Source organism: Pinus tabuliformis, chromosome 2_1 (genome assembly GCF_031772625.1).
Source record: "Pinus tabuliformis cultivar Carrire ecotype Pingquan chromosome 2_1, CPIR1, whole genome shotgun sequence".
NCBI lineage: Eukaryota > Viridiplantae > Streptophyta > Pinopsida > Pinales > Pinaceae > Pinus > Pinus tabuliformis.
The window spans coordinates 179,277,837-179,301,258 of NC_142299.1; positions in this window are offsets into that span (position 1 = coordinate 179,277,837).

A 23,422-nucleotide genomic window follows, 5' to 3' on the forward strand; every position below is an offset into this window, starting at 1 on the left:
GTTTAAATAGCTAGAGCAGAGACACCAACGGTTACCTGGGCAAAAGGTTGACTCAAGGAGCAAGGTTAACCACCTTATTTATTACTATGGCCCATCCCATTATTACATTATTACCTTGGGTACCTCCCTTGGTACCCCATATTATCCCCCCTAAGTATATAACAATATACAAGTGTGAAAATTATATAATTACACTCACAAATCTTGAACCTCTACGGAGATGCATATCTTAATGAAGTTATAGAATTAAAGAAACTTATTTTTTACTTGAGTTCATGATGATGGGTGATGAGACCACTTGAAACGTAGGACATCAGTGAACTTGCACATAAAATATATCCAAAAACTTATTTCAACATGATTACGTGTTGTGGAAATATATTCACAAATCTTGAACCTCTATGGAGAAACACATCTTAATGAACCTCTTGCTTTTCTTGAGTCCCTAATGACGGGTTGTGAGACCACTCGAAACATAAGACATTAATAAACTCGTCAAAAGTAATAAATATAATAAAATTCAATTTGCTTTATTTTAATTTTGTATGTATTAAAAAAATTATGAATAATTTTTTAGATAAAAAAAACCATGATACCATGGACCAGTCCTTGTTTATCAATACCATGGGCCATCTAGGATTTTGATTATTTGTTATGGATTTAGGCTTTTAATTATTCAGTTACAATAATATGGGCCAATATCATGCCTTATAAATACCATATGTCCAAAAGCCATAACTTATTTCTGTTAAAATATGGCAACAAGAATATTGCAATTTAATTTGTCCTTGAATTAAATTGTGAATTAAAATTGAATTTAGTTTTAACAACTACTTGGAAATAATTAATTAATTATTTCAAATTAATTAGTTGGAGAAATTCAAGTTAGAAGTCTTTCTGAAGTCATGCAAGAGTTATCCCTTAAATTAAGGAGATAAGATTGAGTTATATTTGAGTTGTAATTAGTTAACTCAGTTTACTGAGTTAAGTCTAGTTAAATTAGTTCCAAACTGTTTGAGGAACTAATAGTGAGTTAACAGTCAGTTGATGCATTAATGCACTCAACTAGCGCTACTCCAGTTAACTAAAGATTGCCTCATCAGAAACTCATGCATGTTTATTATGAGAAAGACCCAGTTGAGATTAATGTTCAAGGACAATGTACTATCAGTTGCATGTGTTTTCTCATGGAGAAAACTCATGCATACAGTCAAGGATTCATCCTTGAGGATTGCACAGTTTTGAAAACTTGGTTTTCCACTTGGTAATAGGTTAATCATCCACAAGGAACAACGCAAGGAAATAAGAGCTTGGAGGGCAAAGAGGAAGGCTAGAGAGAAGCCAAGATTACCTATGAGCATCTGTGAGGATTGTACTGAGAGCTGGCTAGCTGTGAGAGCTAAGGCTTTGTATAATTCCTATGTATTTCTACCATGTATGATAATACAATATTGTGGGGATTTTATCTAAGACTTTCCCTAAAGTATTTTCATGTGTATTGTGCCATTGATTCTTCTTCTTCTGGTTATATTGTTCAACTTCATATTTAAGCTTCCGCAAATTGATAGTAGAAATAGGTTATAGTATTTTGCTTTGATTTATATTGCATTATCGGGTTAACCTATCACAGGTTTTCTACATGGTATCAGAGCTGTGAACAGTATACTGAGAAGAGAATTCGAAATTTGAAGTTCGGGGTTGCTAGTGCAAATTGAATTCATATCATACTTCAAGGTTGACCAATGGTATTCTATGGCTTGAGACTCAAGTATGCCTTGGAAGGTAGCTTGAATTACATAGCATGGAAAGATAGAATGGAAACTGTATTAGAAGACAATGGCTTGAAGGATTTCATTGATCAAGAAATCCCAAAGCCAGCTTCAACTAACGCACAAGAGTTGGCTAAGTGGAAGAAGTGTGTGGCGAAGGCGAGATGGATCATCCTTGAGGGGGTTCGAGACCATATTGTCTCGAGTCTCCATGGGAAGGATACTCCATTTTCAACGTGGAAGACATTGAAGGACCTCTACCAGATCAGTAGCAACCCGAGGAAATCGGCGCTCAAGGATAAGCTTCGAAGAATCAAGATGGAGAAGGGCGATACTCTTTCCACATATCTGAACAAGCTCAACACCTGCAGAGATGAGCTTGGCAGTGTGGGAATAACTACTGTCGATGATGATATGGTGAGCCTCACTCTCCTTGGCCTTCCAAAGAGTTGGAATAGCTACCAGGACTCTGTGAATGGAAGGGAGAAACTGCCGGATTGGGAACGAATGTGGTCGGATCTTATGCAGGAGGAGATCAGAAGGAACACACGAGATGGTTCTTCATCTAAGAATGATGATGAAGAAAATTTAGCCTTAGCAAGGCAAGGAAAGGGAAGGGGGAGGCTTCCCATTTCAAATCGAATTCTTCTCATGGAGGGAAGAAGGGTGACATGTCCAAAGTAAGATGCTTTAATTGTCACAAGATGGGACATTATGCGACTAATTGCCCATCGAAGAAGTCCAAGAAGGGATCCTCGGAAGGTGAGGCATTAGCCTCTCAGTTCGAAATGGAATTTACCCTCATCACGTCCATGGTGTCATCGATGATGGGTTGTGTCTGGTATCTTGACATTGGAGCCTCATTCCACATGACCGGGATAAAAATTTATTTAGTGCCTTGGAGGAGAAAGACCTCAAGATGCGCATAGAGATGGGTGACAATGGAAGGTATAGTTTTTCAGGAGTGGGCACGGTTGATTTTCAGAGGGAGCATGGAGCTCCTCTCACCTTGACAAAGGTGATATATGTGCTTGGACTGAAAAAGAACTTGGTATCAATCGCGATGTTGGAGGAAAAAGGATACGATGTTGTCTTCAGTAAAGGAAAGGCGTCCCTAAGACACATAGCCACGGGTCAGACCAAGAAGATAGGGATTCGGGTGAAGAATATCTATAAACTAGAGGTAGATGATTGTGCAGCATTGAGTACGAAAGAAGAATTGGTGCAAAGCCAAGACATTGGTGAGTTGTGGCACAGGCGGTTGGGCCATTTGCATCATGGGGCTTTGAAGATAATGCAACAGATATCTACAAGGCTTCCCAAAAGTAAACTTGAGCAAGTTGACACATGAAAATGTTGAACCTTGGGAAAGTACACCAAGTCGTCCTTTCATGATCGAGACAATCGAGCAGAGGCTATCTTAGAGCGAGTTCATACTGATTTGTGTGGACCATTCTCGACGGCATCCACAACGAAGCAAAGGTATTATGTGATTTTCATTGATGACTATTCTCGTAAATGCTGGATTTATTTCATGCAGAAGAAGGACCAAACTTTCACAAAGTTTTGTGAGTTCAAAGCTTTGGTCAAGAAAGAGTCAGGGAAGAAGATCAAGGCCTTGAGAAATGACAACAATGGAGAATATGTCTCTCAAGAGTTTAATGACTTCTGTGCAGTGGAAGGAATTAAACGAGAGTTGATGGCACCTCTTAACCCATAACAGAATGGGGTGGCCGAGAGGAAGAACATAACTATTGTAGGGGCAACATGGGCAATGCTGCATGACTAAAGGCCTACCACTTCACTTGTGGGCTGAGGCATGCAACACAACAGTCTATTTGCAGAATAGAAGCTAGCATCACATACTTGGGATGAATACACTAGAGGAAGATTTCTCCGCTAAGAGACCAGATGTGGGTCACTTCAGGGTCTTTGGCTCATCGATATATTTCCATGTGACAAAGGATGCACGGAAGAAGCTTACGCCGACAACCGAGTTGGGGATATTTGTGGAGTACACTGATACACCTCACAAATATCGGGTGTACTTGCCTACCAGTTGGAGAATAGTGGTTCGCAGAGATCTCAAGTTTGATGAGTAGAAGGCCATGCGAGTTTCCCTGAGAGGGAGCTCGAACTATAGGCTGTGGAAGAACTATTGGGTCCTAAGGAGGAGGAGCCTCAGACTGATGCGGAGCAGACGCATGCAGAGGTTCCAAGATTGGAGACATCCACTCAAGAAGAGTCTTCCAGAGATGGATGAAAGCGCACAAGAGAAGCTGACAGATTGTTGGAGGATGTGAGAGAGAATGTGGGAGCACCATCTTCTCAGTGCAGACAGAGGAGGTCACCTGAGAGGTACACTGGATACATGGCCCTTGCTGGGGAATGTGTTGAGACCGAGCCATTTTCATTTGAGGAAGCAGTGCAACAGCTGATTTGGGTTGATGCTATGATGGAGGAATATGACTCCATAGTTCGTAGCAATGTTTGGGGCGTGGTTCCGAGATAAGAGAACAAGTCAGTTGTGAGTTCCCGTTGGCTTTACAAGGTAAAGCAAGCTGCTGATGGTAGTGTGGAGAAGCATAAGGCAAGATTTGTTGCCCGTGGATTTTCACAGGTTGAGGGAGTGAAGCTATAGGGCTTCATTGATGCATATTGGGCAGGGAGTCCATCAGATCGAAAGAGAACATCATGAGGGATTTTCAACCTTGGGTCAACGACAGTTTCTTGGTACAGAAGGAAACAGAGGTCGGTTTCACTCAGCTCGGTAGAGGCAGAATACATGGCTGCAAGTCAGGTAGCATGTGAGGCCATCTGGAAGCGGAAAATCCTAGTCGGTTTGTTTGATCAGAGGATGGATCCAACTGTGATCTATTGTGATAATTAGATTTGTATCAAACTCTCTGAGAATCCAGTATTTCATGATAGGTCCAAGCACATTGACATCCGGTAACATCATCTCAGAGACTGTGTAGCGAGGAAGATCATGTTGCTACAATATATTTCGACAGAGGAGCAAGATGCTGACATTTTGACAAAGGCATTGTCAAAGTGTAAATTCGAGTTCCATAGAGACAAGATCGGGATGGCAGATAATCCCTTTCTTGTTGAGAGGGAGTGTTGAAATATGGCAACAAGAATATTCCAATTTAATTTGTCCTTGAATTAAATTGTGAATTAAAATTGAATTTAGTCTTAATAGCAACTTGGAAATAATTAATTAATTTATTTTAAATTAATTAGTTGGAGAAATTGAAGTTAGAAGTCGTTCTGAAGTCATGCAAGAGTTATCCCTTAAATTAAGGAGATAAGATTGAGTTATATTTGAGTTGTAATTAGGTAACTCAGTTGACTGAGTTAAGTCCAGTTAAATTAATTTCAAATTGTTTGAGGAAATAATAGTGAGTTAACAGTCAGTTGATGCATTAATGCACTCAACTAGTGCTACACAAGTTAACTGAAGATTCCCTCATCAGAAACTCATGCATGTCTATTATGAGAAAGACCCAGTTGAGATTAATGTTCAAGGACAGTGTGCTATCAGTTGCATGTGTTTTCTCATGGAGAAAACTCATGCATGCAGTCAACGATTCATCCTTGAGGATTGCGCATTTTTGAAGGCTTGGTTTTCCACTTGGTAATAGGCTAATCATCCACAAGGAATAGCACAAAGAAATAGGAGTTTGGAGGGCAGAGAGGAAGGCTGGAGAGAAGCCAAGATTGCCTGTGAGCATCTGTGAGGATTGTACTGAGATCTGGCTAGCTGTAAGAGCTAAGGCTTTGTATAATTCCTATGTATTTCCACCATGTATGATAATACAATAGTGTGGGGTTTTTCTCTGAGACTTTTCCCAAAGTATTTTCATGTGTATTGTGCCATTGATTCTTCTTCTGGTTATATTGTTCAACTCGATCTTTAAGCTTCCACATATTGATAGTATAAGTAGGTTATTATATTCAGCTTTGATTTATATTGCATTATCAGGTTAACCTATCACAAATTTTTTATAGTTTCACGATCAAAATAATTTATATTAATTTAATTTTATAACCTTTTTAAAATTAATTCTAAAAACAAAAAGGTTATAGCTACTTTTGAGGTATTTTGAAACCCTCCATTGTCATGACTACTAAAAATATTTCCATAGAGATTAAATCAAAGTTTTAATAAAATAAAAAATGAGAATATTTTTGTATATACATGTGTGAAGTTTGTATAATTACACTCACAAATCTTGAACTTCTATAGAGAGGCATATCTTAATGAAGTTTTAGAAATCGAGAAACTTCTGTTTTACTTGAATCCATGATGATGGGTAGTGAGACCACTTGAAACGTATGACATCTATAAACTTTCACAAAAAATATATCTAAAAACTTATATCAACATGACTACGCATTGTGGAAATATACACTCACAAATCTTGAACCTCTATGGAGAGACATATCTTAATGAAGCTTGAGAATTCATGAAGCCTTTTCTTTTCTCGAGTCCTTTATGATGGGGGGTGAGACCAATCGAAATGTAGGACATCAATAAACTAGCAAACAACATATATCCAAAAAGTTATATCAACATGACTATGGGCTGTGGAAATATATACTCACAAATCTTGAACCTTTAAGGAGATACATTTCTTAATGAAGCTTGAGAATTTGAGAAGGTCTTGATTTACTTGAGTCCTTGATGAGAGTTGGTGAGACCATTCGAAACGTAGGACATTAGTAAACTCGCACAGAACATGTATCAAAAAAATTATATCAACATGAACCTCTATGGAGAGGCATATCTTAATGAAGCTCGAGAATTTGAGAAGCTCATGCCTTACTTGATTCCTTGATGATAGTTGGTGAGACCACTCGAAACATAGGACATTAGTAAACTCATATACAACATATATCTGGAGCTTATATCAACACACATAATTTTATAAAGAGCTAGTATAAATCTATCTTAAATAAGGAACCAAGTGATGAGAAAAAGCAAAGTGGCTAACAATGATAGAGGAAAGATAAAGCATGATTCTTTTAAGTTTTTTATTATTGCATTTTCTGACATGATTGATTCAAAATATAAGTTTAATATTTTACAATCAATTGAGTATTTTTAATTTAAAACTTCCTTAAATACAATGCAATGGGATTGAATTTAAGAGAGAGAGAGGGGGGGAGGGGATAAGGGGGGGAGGGGGATAAAGGGGGAGAGAGAGGGGTAGGTGGGAGAGAGAAGGAGAGAGAGGAGGGCGTAGAGAGAAGGAGAGAGGGAGGGAGAGAGATGGAGTTGGAAGGGGAAAGAGAGAGAGGAAAGAATAAATAAATTGAGTGATAAAAGTGGAGATAATGAGAAGGAGGGGGAGTGACAAGGGAGAGATGAAGAGGGAGTGAGGGAGGGAGGAGATGAGGGGAGAGTGAAAATGAGAGGATAGAGATAGGGAGATAAGGGGAAGAGAGAGAGGGAGACAAATATGGAGGGGGGAAAAGGGGGAGGGTTGAAGGAGATAGTGATAGAGTTGGAGGAGAGAGAGAGAGAGAGAGAGAGAGAGAGAGCGATTGATTGGGGATAGAGACAAAGGGATGTGGGAGAGAAAGGGAGAAAGAGAGAGAGGTGGGGATAGATGGAGTTGGAGGGGAAGAGATAGGGAGGGAAGAAGAAATACTTTGAAATATAAAGTTGGAGAGAGAGAGGGAGTGACAAGGTAGAGATGGATAGATAATGAGGGAGAGAGGGAGAGAAGGGGAAGAGATAGATAAATAGATATGGAGATAGAGTGTGTATGTTTAGGGGGCGAGGAGGAGAGACAAAGGAGATACAATGGGAGATAGATATAGATGGAGGGGGAGAGAGTGAAAAAGATAGAGACAGAGAGAGGGAGGGAGGAAGTGAGATAAATACAGAGAGAGAAGGGGAAGAGAGATCGATATGGAGAGAGAGTGTGTATGTTTGATGGGTGAGATAAAGAGACAAAGAAGGAGAGGCAAAGGGAGATAAAGATATAAATGGAGGGGGGAGAAGGAAAAATGGAGAGATAGAAAGAGGGAGGGAGGAAGATAGATAAATATGGAGAGAGAAGGGGAAGAGAGAGAGGGAGGGAAATATAGATAGATATAGGGAGAGAGCGTGTGCATGTTTGTAGGATGATATAGAGAGACAAAGGAGAGACAGAGGGAGATAGAGGTATAGATGGAGGGGGAGAAGGGAAGAAGAAGAGAGAGAGATTGGGGGATGAACGAGGAGAGATAGATATGGCGAGAGAGAGAACTTGACACATGTTTGGGGTGGGGGATGAGATAGAGACAAGCAAGGAGATATGGAGGGAGGTATATATATAGATGGCAGGGGGAGAGAGGGAATTAGAGAGAGATAGGAGAGGGAGCGAAATATACATAGAGGTGGAAGGTGGAAAGAGAGGAAAGAAGAAAGAGACACACAAAAACAAATATAGATATAGAATTTGGATTTAGAATGTCATGAATATTTTGGTTTTTTACTAAAATAGATTCATTGATTTTAGCATAGTTGTTGATTTTTAATCCTATTTGATTGTTTGCACTAGATGCATTATTTCAGGCTAGATGTTGTTCTATAATCTTATTTGAAAGATTGTCTTAGATGCAATGATATCAATGTAGATGTTAATTTCTAATCCTATTTTATTGCTTGCACTAGATGCATTGATTTCAATGTAGAGGTTGATTTATAATTCTATTTGATTGCTTGCACTAAGTGAATTGATTCAATATAGATGTTGATTTTTAATCCTATATGATTGTTTGCATTAGATGCATTGATTTTAATGTAGATGTTGATTTTTGATTTGATGTAACTAGATCTGTGATGTACATTAATTTCAAAGTAATTAGATTAATAATGTGCATTGATTTCAGTGTAAGCACAAAAAAATTATTGATGACGTGCATTGATTTTTGTGTTATAGTGATTCAACCATAAATAAAATACTTGAATTTTCATTCTAAATAAAATGTTCACTTACTCGAAATGTTTGCTTTTTGAAAATGTAAACTATATGTAATTGGATACATTATTATTATTCCCATGCTCCATCATTCAACATTGTTAGTCACTTTTCATTCAAGGAAATATAAAATATTGTCATCGAAGATTATTTGGGGTTTAACACTCCATAAATTGCAATGATTGAGTTTGAAGAAAGCTACTATTAATATTGGAGAGCAAGAGAGAGAAGATATGGCATTTACCAAAATAGTTTGAGATAAATATTTGAATGGTCTATGATCTCAACTGCCTTTTTTCATACGATCATTATGAAAAGATGACAAAACTAATATATGTGACAATAAGAGCATTATAAGAAAATAGTTTGAGATTGATCACAATGAAGATTGTTTATAATTGACTATATTCTCATGATTCACATTTTTTATCATTCAACATTGGTACATTGTCACTTTGCATTCAAAATTATTATTTCGTCATTTTTTAACATTCAAATTATTACCAATCTCTATCATCTCAAAAAACCGAGGTAACTAAGAAAATTTAAAAATAAATTAACCAAATTAATCTTAGACATATTTAACATATTTAAAATTATCAGAATAATTAGATGTTCAACAAATCTGTATGAATGTGCACGATTGAAACCAACCTAGATCCATCTTAAGTCCAAATCCATCAAGTGTCAAGAGAGATTAAATATCTCGAGGTGCAAACCTTTCCCCAAGTTTTGCACTAAAAAAGAGATTTGCACCTTGAGAGATTTGACCCTTTTCGATGCTTGATAGATCTCAGGTTTAGATGGATCTAGGTTGGTAGGAATTTTAAGAAATCCACAAATGAAAATGATGCATTGGTATTTGATGATGAGTAATACATGATGATTAATGTTCATTGAAATTGAGTTTGGTCTATTGAGCTATTGAACCTTTTGATATATAACCCATTTGATGAATAACCTACTTTATAGAGTGCAAATCTTTCTTAAAAAACTTTATGAATTTCATCATAGAGTTGAGAGGAGATAGTCTTACGAGGATACAAAATTGTGAGCATGCCTTGGCTTAAACTTGCGAGAGGTCATGGACTTGAAATATTTGTGGAAGTTCTTCCCGAAGAAAAGAAATAAAAAGATTCCTTTTAAATTGCTAGAGCGATCCTTATAGAAAATGGTATAGAATATGCAATTTCACACAACGTAGTGAAGTGAATGGTATAGAATATGCAATTTCACACAACGTAGTGAAGTGTTCTATAACCTAATATGGAATAGCAGTTTTCATGAATAAACATAATATTACATTATTTTTTTTAAAAGCTACTAGACGACTTCATCTTCAACCACACAAAATTGAATTGAATTAAAAATAAATAATTACAATAACTTTTAAAAAAGAAAATATGGATTCATCTTCAACCCATCAAATTTGTTAATGTGAAATTTGCTAATATAAGGAAATTAAATACAGGAATTAAAATCACAGCCTAGTCTCATTAAATAAACAAGTAAATAAAATCAATCACTTCTTATTTTTTAAGTAAAAGATTAATAAAAAGCATTTAAATCTAAATGTTAGACTTGTTTTATTGCTTTATTTTTCTTTATATAAATGGGTTATTTATTTATTACTATCATTATGGTTATTATATTTTTTAAATAATATTTAAAGGGACTCTAACCTTTTTATAAAATGAAAGTGTAATTAGCAAAATTTAATTTGTTTTTAAAGAATACTGAACTCGAATATTTTCAATGTCATTTAAACATCACAAAGTATTTATTATTATTATTATTATATTACTAGATAATAGCTTTGAGGATTATCTTAATTGGTTGAATCTGTGACATTAAAGCCCCTTTGCTATTGAGAGGTCATGGGTTCAATTCTCTTGACACCCTCAGGGTCAACCCCTATGGTTGAGCCAATAGGAAGTGATCCCTTCGAGTGGATCTGCTTGGTATAAATATTTCGTGGATGTAGTGGTCACTAATCTTTGAGGTTCGTGAAGCACATAGAAAACAATTATTAGGGAATAATTTTAAAATTATTTTCTTAAATGTTTAATTAGTTAAAAATAAACTTAACATTATTTAAATATTCAATATATTAATAATTTTATAAATTGGTTAACAAGTTGTTTGTAATTTTGTAAATAAAAGTCGTAAAATTTATATTAGAAAAATGTTACAACTAAGTTGAATAGTGAGATGGTACAAAAGAGAGTTGAGTTGTCTTGAAACCGATTAGCAATATAATTTGCTAGTATATATTGGAAGCAAAGGATGCCAAGTTCCAAGTCATACGTTACTAGGGATTTCAAAAAGTCATTGCTAGCATATACTCTAAAAGGACTCCTAAGATAAGTATTGTTTTAAACAATAGGAAAACTCACAAAAAATATGTTTCTTATGAGTTTCATCTTATCCAATGCTGGTTGGTGGGATGCTTATATCCAAGTTTGTCACTTCCATTATTTGATATACAATATTCTTCCTTGAGACATACCTAGGACAAATTTATTGATATTCTTGAATTGGAGGTAGTTGAGTGTGAGTCTTTATGAAGATTGTAGATTATGATATTGTCTTACTTGTTGAACAAGACTATCCATAAATAAAAAATTATGGGATATACACTAATGTTCATTCTCCTGAACCTTTGTGGTCATTGAGAAAATTGATATTATGATATTATTTATAAACTCCTCATGCCTATAAAGCACATTATGTAGTTTTTCAACTTCCATGTAATCCATATTTAGTAACACTCTTTGTCGCCTAGTAAAAAAAGATTAATAAATTCCTAAAGGAGAAATTCTAAAAGATAAACTCAAAATTTCCCTGGAAACAAACATTACATATTGGAGTGCATTACAAACCTAGGAAGAGGACTACACCAAAGGAGGTGGAAGAGGGTGGCCAACAAACAAATTATAAATTCCTATCCAAGAATATAACCTTTGAGCAAAGACAACTTAGAAGGTACCCAAGATCCCAAGCACCTAACACTAAAACAAAGCACCAAAGGAGAGAGCCAACACAAAATTCATGAACAAAGCACCAAGATATAAAGAAAACCATTGGAGCCTAGGGTGTTGAAGAAAATCTCTAAGACACTTGCAATAAATGATTAGAAATTCCTCCCAAGAGATGAGTTATGTTGAACTTGTACTTATATTGATAGTGGGTGTGAATCAATATAAGATCCTTTTATTTCAAATGGTTATTCATCAATCATTTATTAACTTAAAAACATTAAATTCATGTAAATTCAAATCACAAAACACAAAATTTGGCATTAAAACCCTGTATGGGAGAAAACTACAAAAAATTATCTTTATACATCTCTATAGGCACCAACTCTCTGTTACAAACCTTGTAGGCTGTTGGGTACAAGTTTTGTGCATATTTTGGACACCATTTTCCCCCCATCCTTGACCATTTCACCTCTAAATATGTGGAATTTATGTCATAATTATCTTTTTCCCGATTATAAGAATCCATTTTTGTTATGCCATATTATTTTGCCATTTTTGTTAAATATGAATGAGGTTATATATTTTTGATGGCTAACCGAGGAAAATATGGAAAAATTTCTCTGACTCTGTTTCTTTCAAGTGATGCTCCAAAGCCCACGGCCAAAGGATGAACAATGGTGTGATAGTTCACAAAGGGGTTTTGAGTACTTGCTGTTTCAGACCATTGCTATTACACCCGGAATTGCTGTTACACCTCAAGCATTGCTGTTACACCTCGAATTGCTGTTACACCATGGGATGTTGACTACACTGCAATTATCTAGGACCGTGGGTACTATTCCACATGACAACTATCATAAATATTGTATTATCTATGGGCAGCTAAGGAGTCAAGGCAATTGTGATTTTGAGAAATGATGTAACAAAATAGGCCTTGTATTTAGAACAAGTTGTAATGGTTTCTATTCTCTCTCGATATTTATCGCCATGGGAATCGTGAGATTCTCATGACTGATCTGTTCCTTATTTTGGACATGTAAATATTATAAAGGGGACTCAGTTCTATGTAAATGAGACATACAATATCGTCATTTTGCTTCTGTAATTCATAACCATTTTAATACAAAGAATAACATTTATGATGTTTTTACAGACGTGGTGTTGAGACTTTACTAATTCACATTTCATCTCTGCACCTTGCTAGGGAGGAAGGATGTTTTTACAGATGTGGTGTTGAGACTTTACTAATTCACATTTCATCTCTGTGCCTTTCTAGGGAGGAAGGACCCTCCTCTTTAGCAGGGATTGCAACAGCAACAATAGCATAGCGGTAGATTAATTATTGTTCAAGTAAGTGTGAAGTTATTTTTTTCACCGTGTAATTTGCAGAATGGGTTTATTTTTGTTTCTAGATTTCTGATATGCTGTCACACAAGATTGATTTGAACATAATATTTAACCAGCCGACTTAGTTAGTGGTGTGGTGTGTGGCGCATCTTTTCCTTGGTAACATGAAGTGTGGTTTCATTTCTGTAGAATGTTTTTGATTTCTACATGAGTGTTACTTTCTGCAATTAAATTCAATGACATTTGTTTCTGTCTTTTATTTTTACTCTTGGCTGAAGTGTATTGACATAGACAGTGCATAATCCTTTGAAATAAACAGACCTACCATGGGTTGAAAATTAATGGTTGCGATTCAGTCATATTAATAGTGATTAAATCGACTCAAAATTTTGGCACCGTTGCTAGGGAAGGTAGTGGACAATGCAATCAACCAAGTGTGTTTTGTTAACAGAGTGTTTCTAGTGCACAACTGCTAGGCGGTAAGACGAGAGGTATGAACCTCCGTATCGCTCTAATATACCTGGGCGGGATCACCACTGTGGTCACTAGAACACTTAGGTTGTGTGAATTTATTGATTCTTTAGATGTGTTCTTATCTTTACAGGTGCTGGGTGGTAAGACAAGAGGTAAGAACCTGCACATCACTTTAATATACTTGAGCGGGCTCACCACTGTATAAGCTGAGACACTTAGGGCTTGAATAAATACGCATAGGTTCCATGTGTAAAGTGTAGGAATAATATAAATCCCAAAGTCTAACCACTCTAATAAATCACAGGAAAAACAGGTCATAAAAGAAATAAGAAGAGCATAGATTTAGGGAGGAAAACATTTATTCATGAGCTGATGTCAAAAAAAGAAAAAGATCAGTCAAATTCTCAAAGGAACACAAGGAAAATAAGGCTACAAAAAGCTGTACTCCAATAATAAGAACATAAGCATTCAATTCCTCTATCTTCGGACCGTATCATGCTAAAACTAGTGTAACCATGCCTAAAACTAAGTATCCAAATCAGGAGCAGCAACTATAGATCTGATATAAAAATATAAGACAATGCAAATAAACCCATAAATAATATGAAATGATTCTTTATTGATCAAACCCTTAAGGTAGGGCAACACCACACATTCACTCCTTAAGGAAGGAGAACACTCCACAAGCCATATGCCTGTTCATACAATAATCCTTGACACTCCTTGACATGGAGTCTCTAGCCTCTATATAGGCCTCATATATACAATACCATGGGTCATTACCATGGTTCCCTCATACCATCAACTAATACCATGGGCCCATTACATTATTATTAACTACTTGTGGTCCTTTACATGATATGGGTTAACCACCTTATTTATTACTATGGCCCATCCCATTATTACATTATTACCTTGGGTACCTCCCTTGGTACCCCATATTATCCCCCCTAGGTATATAACACTCCACCCCTCTTAGCATGTTTCGTCCCCGAAACATGGGAAGAACACAAATAATAAGATCTACTCAAAAGAGTAGTCCGTTGGTACCATGCACGTGCATCTAGCCATCCAAGAGAAAGGTGAACGCTCGATCTCGCTGGTGCCTCGCTCGCTTGAGATGGAAGTTGACCATGGCAGCTCTTCTGTGTTGATGTGTAGTAGGTGGATCTTCGCTCCTCGCTATCTGTCATATGGGGGTTGTTGTCCTTGTGGCTAATTGGTTGCCATCTTGTTGGTTGTTTTCTTGCGGGGTGATGTGGGTGATGATATGTTGAAGTTTTAACCCCCGGTGCCTTTTTTTTAAATTCACGCTACTGTGGTGCCTGTTGTGGTGTCTTATTTTCCAATATGACTTCAACCACTGAGCCCTCCTCTGATGTATCAACACCTATAACCTTTTCTGCTTCAACCTCTGTTTGTGTTTGATTGTCTATCATCACTGGCTCATCATCTAATATGTCAGACCCTGGAACATCTTCTCCTTCAGCCTCCTTGGACTCTACCTGTTTATTAATGGAAATATCCTGTAATGTAATTTTCTTCTTTTTATACCAGAGCTTCAGGAATTTCTTTTGCACATTAATATTGATAGTACCCGTAGATTCCATCCAAGGATATCCCAAAACAACATCCATATTATCCATCTCTAAAGTATAAAAATCACCATGCAACACATACTTATCCATAGAAAGCTTCAAATCCTTATAAATTTGAACATCCTCATCATCAAGATGTGTATTTTCAATTTGTTTTGCTGGAACTTGCAATTTGTTTGTCAAATTAACATTGATGAAATTATGCTTGCAACTAGGATTTATAGAAACAATGATTTTCTTCTTCTGAATCAATCCATGAACCTGCAATAAGGAGATACCAGCAGAAAATAACCCTTTAGGTTCCTTGGTTTCATTCTTTCCTGCAAAAATAAAATCTTTGCTAGGCTGTGTGTCTGTCTGTGTGAGCTTATCCACAATATTAGCTTTACGGTCAAAGTGGTCCATAAGAGCTTTTGTGAATTTGTCCCAAGTCAAGGGCCTTCGATAGCAACGTTGATGCCATTGCCACCATTGCAATCTTTCATTGTCCAAGTACATTGTTCCCACACTCAGTTGAGTCTCATCATCCATGATGTAATTCAATATAAAAAATTTCTCCATTTGTGCTAGCCATTTGGCTAGATGAGAGCCATCAAATGGATACAAGTCCCTCAAATTCAGATCTAGGCCCACCATCACAAAAGAATTGGCGAAAATTTGAAATGGTCATAATTCCGTCAATATTGCTCAAAATCCCTATTATAACCTGTTTTCAGAAATGGAACAACCATTCTGCATCTTCCCATGTGATAGAAATCTTGATCCAGACACTAGAATTTCAGATCTGTGCTGCAACTCTCCCGCCATCACCAAAATATTTGCAAAAAAGAGCTGATTTTAAATTAGCGATATCTCCCTCATCCGGACTCCGATTCAACTGATTTTTTTTTTGAATTTGGGTATTTTTTCACAAAGAATCTAGATCTACAATTAGATTTTTCAGATCTTGTTCCAGGACGTCCAGATATGTGCCGCAAATTCGCTGCCCCGAAAAATTGTCTACAACACCACCGATTTTTAGATCAGTGATATCTCCTGCATCCGGACTCCGATTCAGCCGATTTTTTTTTGAAATCGGGTAATTTTTCACATAGAATCCAGATCTGCAATTAGATTTAGTATATCTTTCACCAAAACATACAGATCTGATATGCAAACTCGCCGCCCCTGAAATCCTGCAAAAAAAAAAGAAATCTCCATTTTTGTGCCCAAGAAAGTGCTCTGATACCACTTGTTATAGATCTGACCCGGAAATACTATAGATATGATATAAAAATATGATACAATGCAAATAAACCCAGAAATAATATGAAATGATTCTTTATTGATCAAACCCTTAAGGTAGGGCAACACCATACATTCACTCCTTAAGGAAGGAGAACACTCCACAAGCCATATGCCTGTTCATACAATAATCCTTGACACTCCTTGACATGGAGTCTCTAGCCTCTATATAGGCCTCATACATACAATACCATGGGTCATTACCATGGTTCCCTCATACCCTCAACTAATACCATGGGCCCATTACATTATTATTAACTACTTGTGGTCCCTTACATGATATGGGTTAACCACCTTATTTATTACTATGGCCCATCTCATTATTACATTATTACCTTGGGTACCCTATATTATCCCCCCTAGGTATATAACACAGTGGAAGGCTAGTGATAAGGACCCTAGGGCTGAGGGTCAAGGGGAAATGGTTGGGAACACCAGGAGCCTAAGACAGAAAATCATTCATTGAATTATCAATATCTCGATTGGGGAAGCGCAGTGAAACAACCATCCCCGAAGTAGCCTGAGTTATCAATTAACAAATCTTCACCTACAAGACAGTTACCAAAACGGTCTGAAGAAGACCCGTCACTGCAAGGATCAGGAGGATTAAAAATGGGGGACAAAAATAACAACAACACTAAAATATATTCCACCATTTCCACCTTTGAGTTTCCAATAGGGATATCAACGGCGAGGCTCCCATGAAAAAATTTCCTTTGTCATCTCTCCCATATTTTAAAGGAATGTTTGTAGAAGACCGTGAAACCTTGTTGTTTGAATTTGATGTCTTGTGTAGGAGATATGATTATATTTTAGATGCGCAGAAGCTGAAATTATTCCTTTCTACTCTAAAAGGAAAACATTGAGATGGTTCATGGGATTAGGCTCTATTACTATTAAGACGTGGAGCGACATGAAAGAGACATTCCTATCTAAGTATCAGGATTATTGCAGAACTAGGGATTTGAGGGAAGAAATATTTAGGATGACACCAAAGGAGGAAGAAATATTGGAGGACTATGTGGAGTGATTCCATTACAATTTGCAGAGATCTAAACACAGTGACTTAGATCAAGAAATCTTGAGGACCATATTCATAAGGGGAATGAGAGATGGTTGCCTTGATACCTTGAATCTACTAGGGAAGTGGACATATCTCAAGAACCATTTTCTGAGATAATAAAGTTTTGTTTGAGATGCTCTAGAGGATTATCAAAGGGGAGAAGCATGGTACAAGATGCCTCTACCCGGATACATAAATATTGAAACAATGGTGTAACCAGGGCGGAAATCAGAAACTTATTCGAGAATCTTAAAACCGATCTTCTAAGTACCATTTCTGCTCAAATAATGACGGCACAAGTGAAGAACGCACAGGACAACGCTGATGCAAATTTAGCTGTGTTCTGCCCGATATGCAAAGACAAGAATTCCTAGAAGGAATCTAGGGTAAATAACATCATCCTATGAAACATTTGTGATCTAGAGCATTCCACAGGTCATTTCCCAGATCTTCCCGGATTGAAAGCTGTGCTTAAGGAATCAAGCGAGGAGGTTCAATCTTCCTACTTCAATGGATCTAGGAAAAATTGGCAACCACGATCCTCAGGTATGTCTCAAGACTTATCAACTTTCAATCCATAGAATAATACATATAATGTTCATCAATTTCCATGGTAGTACTCTGCTCCTCCTTCGGCACAATATCCTTCACCTTGGAATCAGTGGTCTTTCTCATCACCTTTCCAATGCCCTCCGTCGCAACCATATCCTTGGACTCATAATTGGAGAGGAAGTTCCATAGGACCAGTTCCTCCTATAATACTAGTACAACAACAGTTAAAACTACCACCTCTTCAAACACCTGTTGCTACACCTTCTATACGACCCCAATTACTTGTGCAACCTAACCCTAACCCGAACAATAAGGCAACCCAGAACATTGAACCTTTGACTACCTTTCAGACTTATTGTATCACTCTTGTCGGGTATAACGAAATCCATCTTCGGTCAGGGAAAGTGGTTAACCCAAATCTCTCCCCTGTTATAACCAAAGAAGAATGTGAGTCACCCAGGGGGGGGGGGGGTTCTATAGATTTTGAAGTTGCTGTCATAGCTGATTCAGAAAGGGTTGTTGCGCCTGTAACAACTAGTTCGAGTAAAGATGATACACCTGTAACAACCAATTTGACTATAACAACTAAAGGCCCTCCACATCCTCGAAGGCTAGCAGAAACTGGTATGACTTCACACCTGGAATCGAATTTTCTCAAGGAGCTTAGAAACATACACATACAAATTCCTCTACTATAGACTATCAGAGATGTGTCTGTTTATGCAAAAAACAGTAAGGGACCTGTGTGTTAAAAAACCTGGAAGGAAGCCTAAGGACCTTGCTACTATTCATGTGATGGGAAATTTATCCGAGATGATGATTGATCAACCCCTTTTAACCAAATACAATGATCCATGGAATCCTACTGTCACTGTTTACATCGATGGTAGGCCCATTACCCATGCATTGATTGATTTAGGGGAAACAATTAATGTAATGACGAAAGAGCTCTTCATCACCTTAGGGTTACACGAACTAAGACACACACCTACGATGTTGGAATTAGCAGATAGGTCTCGTGTCAAACTTGAGGGGATGTTAGAAGACATAGTGATTACAGTGGATTCTTGGCGATATCCTGCTGACTTACTATTTTACAAACTAAATCAAACATGGGGAGAATCCTTTAATATTAGGAAGGTCATGGCTAGCCACTGTAGATGCATTCATAGGATGTGAGTCTAGATCTATGATGATTTCTGATGGCTAGGCCACCAAGAATATTAGCCTTTATCCCCCAGTGAAACCAGATATGGATTCGGGAAATCCCTTGTGGGATGAATTTGAACCCGAGTCAGATCACTCACAACCACTTCTCACCCTCGGGAAGGCACAATACTTTAAGAATGAAATGGAAGATGATATCATAAGTGGTTTTATTAGTAATTCACTTTCTGTTACTTCCATTGAAGACTCAGGGGAGGAAGATGTTGTAGAAGATTTGAGCCTTGAACAGATGAAGGTTGCTCCAAGTATTAACAACAGTTCTATTGAAATAGAACTAGGCAAATATCTTAATGTCAACCCAAACTTTAATGTTGAGTAGAACAAATTGTTGTTACAATTGTTAAAGAAATACAAAAATGCGTTTGCATGGGATTATACAGATATGAAGGGTATCCATCCCAGCCTATGCACTCACCACATCTATTTGAAGGATGGTTTCAATCCAATGAGACAACCGTAGCGACACATGAACCTTGCATTAAAGGAGGTAGTAAAAGAAGAATTGTAGAAACTCCTGAATGCCAACTTCATTTATCCCATTTATGATAGTCAATAGGTATCTCTACTTGTCATTGTCTCTAAAATGAATGGCAAGTGGACAGTATGTGTGGATTATAGAGAACTTAAAAAAGACACTCAAAAGGACCATTTCCCCTTGCCATTTATAGACCAGGTCCTTGATACCCTGTCCGGAAAGAAAATATTCTCATTCCTAGATGGGTTTAGTGGGTATAACCAAATACAGATTGCCCTAGAAGACTAAGATAAAACAACCTTTATCTGCTCTTGGGGAACTTTTGCATACATGGTTCTTCCTTTTGGACTCTATAATGCACCAACAACATTCCAAAGGGCGATACTGGGAATTTTCTTAGACCTGTTGAATGACTGTCTATAATATTTCATGGATGACTTCACACCCTGCGCGGATGCCTTCGAAACAACATTAATTAATTTGGAAAAAGTATTAGAACTATGCGAACGGACTAATGTTACTTTGAGTACAGAGAAATGTCACATGATGATGAATGAAGGGATCGTGTTGGGACATCTTATTTTAGTTGACGGGATTAAAATGGACCCTACTAAGATAGAGATAATATTGAAAATCCCAATCCCCAAGACATAGAAAGAGGTACGTAGTTTCTTGGGTCATGCAGGGTACTATAGGAGATTTATAGAAATTTTTTCAAAGATTTCATCTCCTTTATTTTATTTACTTATGAAAGATGCAGAGTTTGTATGGATAGGAAAATGCGAGCAGGCCTTTGTGAAATTAAAAGACTGTGTATCAACAGCTCCTATTTTGCGGGGTTCGAACTGGAATCCATTGTTCCATATAGCTACGAACACATTTGATACTGCTGTGGGCGCTGTTTTGGGCCAAATGGAGGACAGGAAACCATTTGCAATTTTTTATATAAGCAAAAACTTGACTCCATCTAAACTCAATTACATAGTGACCGAGAATGAATTCCTTGCAGTAGTGCATGCCATCAATAAATTTTAGCTCTACATCACATGATATCAAGTATTTGTAAACACTGACCACTCTGCCATTCACTTTTTGATGAAAAAATCAGTCACTAATGGTAGGATTACTCAGTGGTTATTGCTGTTACAGGAATTTGATATAACTATCCTAGATAAACATGGGAAAGATAATGTGGTGGTTGATTTTCTTTCTAGGCTGAATGTTGGTAGTGAAAGCATGCCTATTGAAGATCCTTTTCAAGATCAATATATTTTTGCTATTTCAGTTCACTCACCGTGGTATGCAGACATAGCTAATTATCTTACTGCAGGAAAAATTCCCCAACACCTATCCTATAGGGAAAATAAAAGGATTGTCCAACAAAGTGATAGATACTCATGGATAGAAGGAAATCTCTATCACACTGAGCTAGATCATTAGATTAGACGTTGTGTAAGGGAGGATGAAATTTTTTATATCCTGCGCGCTTCTCATGAGGAACCTTGCGGAGGACACTTTGTAGAGAATAGAACATGATATAAGGTGCTCTCAACTGGGTACTATTGGCCCACAATATTCCAGGATACTAAGAAATTCATGAAGGGATGTGACAACTGCCAGAGAATGGGTCAACCACTCCAATCAGATGGGATGTCATTGCAACCTCAAGTAGTCTTAAAATAATTTGAGAAATGGGCCCTAGATTTTGTAGGACCAATTAACCCATCATCTCAGCAGAAATCCGACATTTTGGTCTGCACAGAATATGTCACAAAATGGGTTGAGGTGAAAGAATTAACCAAAGCTACAGAGCAGGTTGTTTCAGACTTCTTGTTTGAAGATATTTTTTTCCACTTTGGAGTACCCAAAGAAATAATGATAGATGGAGGATCCCAGTTTACATCTCATTTGATTCTAAACATGGTTGAGAAATACAAATTCTGTCATAGAATCACTTCACCTTATCATCCGCAAGAAAATGGGCACGTACAAATCACCAACAAGGTTATTGAGGGCATTCTTACTAATATCGTAGCCAACCATCAAAGAAATTGGGCTTATAAACTTCCAAAAGTGTTGTGGATATACTAGACTACATGGAGGAATACTAAAAGGTTCTCACCATACGAATTAATGTATGTTAAAAATCCTCCATTTCCTATAGAATTTTAATTTAAGACATAAGAACAACACTACAAGTAAATTTGGATCTGGCAATAGCACAAAAACAATGGTTGAATCAGCTTAATGAACTAGATGAGAAACGGTTAGCTTCCATTCAACAAACAAACATTGTCCAGTAGCAAAGAGCTAATTGGCATGAAAAATTCATTAAAAAGAAGAAATTTCAAAAAGGATATTGGGATCTACTATATGATTCAATATTTCAGGATTTTAAAGGGGATCTCTGCACTAGGTGACTAGGTTCTTATGAAGTTGACAGAGTCTTCGACATGGGATTGTAAATTTAGTAACCATTGGCAGTGCTAGGACACCATTGTTTGCTAATGGGCATTGTGTTCAGCTATATCACAAACCTGCTTCAAAGGAATCATTCGTCAACACTGTCACTGATTCCAATCTTTAGATTATGAATGCAGGGGACAATTCCCTTGTGCTGCCAATTTCTTAATGCGCTAATAAGTGTAACAACCGAAAACCAACTTTTGTTGGCAGCTGTTACACCCAGCAATAAAAAAAGAGAAAAAGAAAAGAAAAAGAAAAAAGAGAGAGCATAAAAGCATATAAATAAAAATTTGACTGCGAAAACCTCTTCTGGGGCGCAGAAAGACCGATTATGACAGCTGAAAACCACTATGTGGCAGTTGTTGCACATTTCTTTTTCCTATGTAACAACATTATGTAACTCGTGCATATTCTATATTTTATGTTGTTACAGGTTTTAGTAGAATATGTTTGTAAATTCTTTTTGTAAGTATTTTAAAGAATCATGTAAATAAGAAACAACTGTAGAAATAGCATGGAAATTGTGTCTGCAGTTACATGTGTAACAACTGTCAACCTGTAAGTAGTCACATCAACGAAATCGTCAGCCGCAATATAAAAAAGAGAGAGTATTCATCAGCGCTATGTCGTGGGAGCAATTCATACAACTAGCACATCATCGTTGGAATTAATTATATCGTTGATCCTTGTTAGTAGTCCTTTCTTGCCACATCACTTCAGGTACGTCATAGAAAGGTATATCATTTCTGCCCTCTATTTAACAATCATGTCAATTAATATGGTATCTCCTTAGATGACCGAGGACGGACGTCACATTAAACTCAGGGGAGAGGACGAATCATTTCGTAATGTATGATCGCAAATTTAAAGCCAGTAATCATTATTAAAAATTTGTCATCATTATCCCTTTATTTCGACCATGCCAAGAATTAAAACGCATTTAATGATAGATCTCCATGATCCAACCAATAATGAAACCATACTATGTGAATTATGATTCTCCCTAACTTGAATCCTAGTTTTATTACTTATTTCACTGCCCTAACATCAACCTCAACGAAGCATTGCACCTTCATTCCAAAATTCTCAGAGCAAGAGTAGAATACAGAGTGTTGGGATAGAGATGGGAGGAGAAATAGTCTGAAAAGAGCCCAATTCGACTGAAGCATTGGAGAATTTCCCTGAGGCATGCTAGGTCTTTAAGGAAGT